General features: G+C 56.4%; 1 protein-coding gene across 2 annotated transcripts in view; it reads left to right on the top strand.

Annotated features, from left to right (window-relative positions):
* Positions 1 to 302: 302 nt before the first annotated feature.
* The window catches only part of SFMBT2 (Scm like with four mbt domains 2), a 205,704-nt gene continuing 200,006 nt past the window's right edge, over positions 303 to 6,000 (top strand). The window contains exon 1 of one of the 2 annotated variants that reach the window (XM_040968195.1): positions 303 to 443. The gene's annotated coding sequence lies outside the window, so the exon portion shown is untranslated. Of the gene's footprint in view, positions 444 to 710; positions 850 to 6,000 lie in introns of those variants that run through there. The other variant, XM_040968193.1, reaches the window with a different exon arrangement.

Genomic DNA, 6,000 nt, shown 5'->3' with positions numbered 1-6,000 from the left:
TCCCCCTGAAAGCCTTGGCGGGCAGTTACTTGCGTCTCTCCAGGACCGGCAGTTGGCACTGGGTATCTGGCACCCAGCAGCCTCAATTTAACGTCCCTCCCCCGGGGCGCGTTCTCCCCTCCCTCCCCCCACCCTCAAGGAGAGCTCCCCCTCCGCTTAGAGGCCTCCCTAGTGGGGTGAGGGGGAACAGGTAAGGCTTGTATCTTTCCAGAAAGGCGCAATTTCAGCGCCGGCTGGGCGAAACGGGCGAGGCCAACGTTGTCGCTAGTGGGATTGAATTTCTCCTTGTTCCTAAGATCTCGGGAGGATAAAGCGCAACTTGGCGGACAAGAGAAATTGCCAACAGAGAAAACAGCGGCCTGGGAAGCGCAGTTGCGGTGCCCAGTAGTGTCTGCAGATGGGTGTGCGGGAAACGCCTGCGAGGTGAACTTTCTGCAGATCGGGTAAGGAAGGCGGGCAGCGGGGGCCCTAGCGGGCGGTGTGGCGTGGGTTACAGGGCTGTCTGTGTACCCAGGGGCCAAGGGGGGCGTCGCACCGGGGGACACGGGAAGTCGGCCACCTCCCGGCAGGCGGATTGGCTTAAGTTTTGCTAGCGTTGGGAAAGATCGTTGAGGGAGTTCGCTTGCACGCTCACACATACCGAAAAAAAAAAAAAATCTTAAAAAAGAGTGCCGAGCATGCGCAAAGAGAGGATGCCATATTGGAATGAGGCTGTAGTGGGAGCCGGAGGACCAAAGCGGGCGCGCGAGGGAGGCGGCGGCGGGCGGGGAGCGAGTGAGCGAGGCCGGCGCCCTCCCCGGAGGCAGTCGGGGCCAGGGTCCACGCTGAGGGCAGGACAAACTTAAGCAGGTAGGTGGCCCCGTGCTCTGCGGTGCCTGAAGCCCAGCCTAGCCCCGGAGCCGACCTCCGGCTCGCAGGTTGAGTGTGCCGGTCAGCGTCTTTTTACCAGCTTAGAAAAAGAAGAAAAAGGTGTGTGGTTGATGGTGGGGCTGGGGAGGAGAGGGGAGGAGAGGGAAAGGACGAAGCGGGGCTAGCTTTAAGAAACCTGGGGTGAGGGTGGGAGGATTGGAAGCGCTTGGAGCGCGGGGGAAAGAAGGTAGAGAGAAAGGCTGGAGAAGAAAGCGACGGCACTTGAGCGAAGCCCCAAACTCCTCTCTGCGCCTCGGTAGTTCTTTTTCTCTTCTTTTCTTTCTTTTCTTTTTTTTTTCTTTCTTTCTTTTTTTCTGCTTGCCTCGTGCCCTTCCTCCCCGCCGCCCCTTGGCTTTGCGGTCGTCGGTCCGGAGTTGGAAAGTGCCCTGCTCCCCGAGGTGCAGCCAGTGCGTTCCCGGCGCCCACAGCCTTCCGCGTTACCTACCCCCTGGCTGCCGCGTCTCGCCCGCACCCGGGGGTCTCCTTCTTTGGATGTGTGTCTGGAGAGGGGAGGGTGGCGGGCGGTGGTGGGGCTAGTGACTGTGGCGGGAAGATGGTGGGGGCAGAGGGGATTGGACATCCGTGAGGGGTCAAGAACCTCACGGACATTTGGCATCGCCCCCCTTGGAAACGTTTGCCTTTGCAGCTTGAAATGATGCTTGTCACTAGGAGTTTCGGAGGGTGCTTCGGCACGAGTGATTCTTTTTTGTTCATCCCTCCCCCTCCCCGCCCCGCCGAAAGTAATATCCTGTCGCTTGGGGCTTTCCTGTTGTCGACTCTGCCCCGATGTCCTTGCAAATTATTACTGAGCTGATCCGGCCCTGGGAGTGTTATTATTATTATTTTTTATTATTGGATGTGCATGTGTATCTCTCTGAAAATGCGCCCAAAACGCCAACTATAGGGATGGCTCCACGGGTTTATTGATTTTTTTTTGCCCCGGGGTGGGGGGTGGGGGGCTTTCGCTGGGAGAAAGAGGACCCTTGGGTGTGGGAAGCGGTTGATTTGCGGTGGCCGGACGCCCATCAAGAGCCCGCTGTGTACTTGCGCTTTCTTGGAAGCGCTGCCACTGCGGGGAAGCAGTCTTTGAAAACCGTGCCAGTTTCAACATGGCGGGCTAAGGTGGCTGTTTAAAAACTGAAAATAAAGGTTTTGAGATGGGAAAAAACCTAACTGGAGTTACTAGCCCTTAATTTCGACTCTCTTTGGCTACCCCAGCCGTCGCTGCAGCGAATTAAGTGGTAAAACGGGGAAGAAATGAGCTGTCCTAGTTTTTTCCCTGGTTTAGAGTCCTGTCAAGTCCATTGCTAGAGGAATAAGGGACGGAGGGCTGGCGCGGGCCAGGCTGGACAAGGGCACCCCTGTCCAAGTGTGCACGCGCATGTGCGCAGTTCTGGGGGGTGTGGTGTATGTGTTTGTGTGGCTCTCAAAGAGGGCCACCCCGACTGTGCGCGCCGGTGTTCGCACCAGATCCTGCCATCATTTGACGTGACTAACTGCTGACACGCGGTGCATTGCACTGGAGGCAGAGGGAATGATTTATTTTGGCTTTCTAGGAGACAAACTAGCTCTCTCCCACTGTGCTGGATCCAGTGCGGATAAAGCTGCGGGGAGGCGGAGCGAGGAGGTGCTTATTAAAAGAACTAACTGTCCAGGGTATCGGGTGCAATCCAGCTGCAGGCGCCAGAGGGATTTTATGTGTGCAGGGGGCGCGCTGTCCTTACTGCTGAGCTGCTAAGCTTCGTGCTGCCTCGGGTAGGAGACTGGGGGCTGCGGACGAAGCGTGGGGCGGACCAAGGCGGAGCGCCTGAAGGGCGGGGGCGAGCGGACCTTGGCCTCAGAGCGTGTAGGGGGCAGGTCCGGGAGTTAACCCTTTTACTTTGTTGTTCCCAGCTCCTACGAAAGATGGTGGGGGCGGGGGATAGCGTTTGAGGAAAATACTGCCCCTCGCTTGGGTTGGGCCCCCTCGGAGAGGTGCGTCCCTGGGCTGTGGCAAGCCCGCAGGGCTTAGACTGTGGCCTGGGGCTTGAGCGGAGAGTGCCCTGGGGTCAGCGAGGAGGGGCTGGAGGTGGAATCTTAGTGGTGGGAGACTTAGGGTAAGGGAGTGGACTCGGTCAGGGGAGTGTAAGGAAGAGAAGTAAACCCTAGGCTGAGGGAAGCGCCACCCGGAATGAGGGAACGTAATTTTAGCAGCTGGGAACTGGGGTCTCCGACAGGGGTCGCCCGTGGCCAGGACGCAGCCGGCGAGCGGAGATCGCTGCGCGGCGGTGCCCGGAGAGGGACGGCGGTGAGTGGGAACAAGGGCCGCATGGCGGGCGCGTGCGGTTCCCCCTGGGCCCGGCAAGGGGAAATCTGTTCCGGGCCCTCGAATCTGACCGCATAGAGGCCGATTGCCGGGGGTCGTCTTAAAATGATAGGAAAACAGTGTTGGCCAGGGCTGCGGTTACCTCAGCGACGTGGCTTCCCGGCCTTTGAAGACGTCGAGGTTGGGGGTGGGGGACAGAAGCTGGACAGGGTCACTTGGACGGACGCTGTGCGGTCGGAGGGACCTGTCCCTTGTTCAGCGGGTGAGGGCTCAGGACCGGCGGGAACTGGAGACCTGAGGCCGACCTTCCCTTCCGCCTGGGCGCCGCGCGAGTCCGGGTTCGGGTGCCCCCTCGGCCGGTGCGCGCGTCGCGTCTAGCCTGCGCCTCGGGGTGTCCTCGCGGGGCCAGCTCTCCGGTGGGCGCCGCTGGGGTGGTGACCAGCCTAAAATGGCTCTGTGCTGGTAAACTGCAGTTTCAGCCGCGAACCCCTCCCCTCGTCCTCCTGACGTTGCGGCTGACAAGAGCACAATTCACTCCAACGCCCGAAACCCGCGATTTTGCACCAGGCTGTGCGGTGGAAGCGAATCTACAGCCGAGTACAAAGAACATTCCACAGGATTCTCGCAGGGCCAAGTTTTTGTGTTTGCTTTGGTGGGGACGAGTGGGAGAGGAGGCAGGAACTGTGACCTCAAGAGTCCGGCCCCGACTACTGCCCCGCCACGGAGGGAGCTGGGGTGTCTCATCTGCACGGGCTGGACACTTTTATGCATAAAAAAAAAAAAAACCCGGAGGGAGGTTCCCTGGGGACGCGAGTGGCAGCCCTGCAGAGCGATGGCCACTGTCACTGGTGCACGTCCTTGATAGCGTCTGTGGTGTCGGGGAGGACCCCTCCCCACCCCCCGATGACGCCTGGAAGCCTAGAAAACCATTCCCAAACTTCTCATGACCACATTGCAGTTTCGCTTTCGGAATTTTTGGGATCCTCGGGTTTTGAAAGTTGGGTGGGATTTTGGGAAGGACGAGGCGACGCTTGTTGCACTATCGTTTGGTGATCCGACTTCTTGTCCACTCCTGCGGCGCTCTGCCTGGCCTCCCCAGGACCTCGCGGGCAGGCACGAGTTTTGGGGCTCCCTGGGCCGGCGCGCCACTGCCGCTGTCGCTGCCGCGCAGCCGCGACCCAACCGGAGCAGATTGGTGAAAAACCAGTTTTCTGGGAGAGCCATCCAGCTTGTATGTTCTTCGCCTTTGCCCACTACTCTCGCTCACCCTTGCACCCGGTGGCACCCTAAGCCAGGGAACCCGAGGGGCAGGCTGCGGTGTCTGCATCGAGCGAATTGATCCGAATTCTATCAGGTCGGAGAAAAGCAGAAAACTGCCTCTTCTCCTGGAGAGGAGGTTGGGGGTGTGGAGGGAGGAGTGGGAAGATGGTGGGGGAGGGGCGAGGCCTTGGTGGTCGCCAGGGATAGTTAATGCAGGCTCTTTTTTTGATTTGAAGTGATTTCGCTGCCTTTCCCCCTACTGAACATTAAATTTGCAGGCACTCTTGCTTTCTCCCTGCGGTAGATAAATCGTCTCGGGTCTGGATCTTAGCTCCTGGCCGGGATCAGACTGCCTGCCTGGAATGGGGCAGGAGAAACTCATTTTGAAACCCTGTAGGCTGCCACCAAAGCTTTTCTGCCGGCAGTGTGCCCAAAACAGGGTCCTCCCCAGCCCCCATCCTAGGGAAAAGAGTGTTGAGCCGCCCTGTTGTGGTGTGTGTGACTCCGAAAGTGTCACTGAAGACCTCAGTATTGGTCGTCACCGGTTAGGATAAAGGCTCCTCGGAGCCCACTCAGGCAGCTCGTGGGGTCATGCCCTTCACTGCTGCTTGAGCTGTTGGATCTGGAGGGTGTGTCCTTGCAGCAATTATAAACTGTTGTTTTTCTAGCTAACACTGTGCTAGATGCATGTTTCATGATTTTCTTTTTTTACCTTAAAAAAAATAAAAGCCGGAAAAATAAGTTCCTGTTGAGTGTCTGCTGTTCACTTGTTACCATTCAGCTTTCGCTGGGGGCTATTCCACATTTATGTAATCCCATTTCTGCCTGCTGCAGCTGAGGCGGTGGTTCCCACTTCACCCCCCCTCTCCCCTCCCTGTGTCTCCAGAGGAATCAGCCCATCTGAGAGGGACTGCTGAACCTGGGAGGCACTGCAGGGAACCCTGGTAGGAGAGATGCTTCCGAGGCCTGAAGTCCAGGCAGTGAAAACCAAGGCCAAGAGAGGCCTGAAAGTTTTTGTTGGAATATCACACTAAAAAAAGGTGGTTTTGTTTTTGTTTTTGTTTTTTAAAATCTTTTGTTTTCCCTAAGTGACCTGGATGCACTCTGAGATCCGGATGACGTGTACTTCTATAGTCCCTGTGGTTTGGGTGCACTTTTCCTCTGTGAACCTTGTGACTGAGGAGTTTCGGAATTCACATTAATAGTTTGTTTGTCATTCTTCTGTCATGAAGAATTTTGTCTCCCTTTGCTATTGGCTTTTGTAATTCAAGCATTTTTTTGTGATTTTTCTAACTGTACTTACATTGCTTCCGTGTTAACTTATTTTCTCCACTCTTAAGAAAAAACATTAAGGAAACTATATATGCCACAATAAAGCAGAAAGTTAGCCCATGCATTTCGCCTGGTGATTCAGAGCCCCCTGCCTTTTTTTTTTTTTTTTTTTTAAGATTTCTGTATTTTTTATTGGAAAGATTTACAGATTTACAGCGAGAAAGGGAGACAGAGAGAATGATCTTCCATCTGCT

Source organism: Ochotona curzoniae, unplaced genomic scaffold, assembly GCF_017591425.1.
Source record: "Ochotona curzoniae isolate NIBS_2020 unplaced genomic scaffold, NIBS_Ocur_1.0 scaffold_4683, whole genome shotgun sequence".
NCBI classification, from domain to species: Eukaryota; Metazoa; Chordata; class Mammalia; order Lagomorpha; family Ochotonidae; genus Ochotona; species Ochotona curzoniae.
Note: the sequence above shows the minus strand (reverse complement) of the source record. Positions and strands in the feature narration are given on the sequence as shown.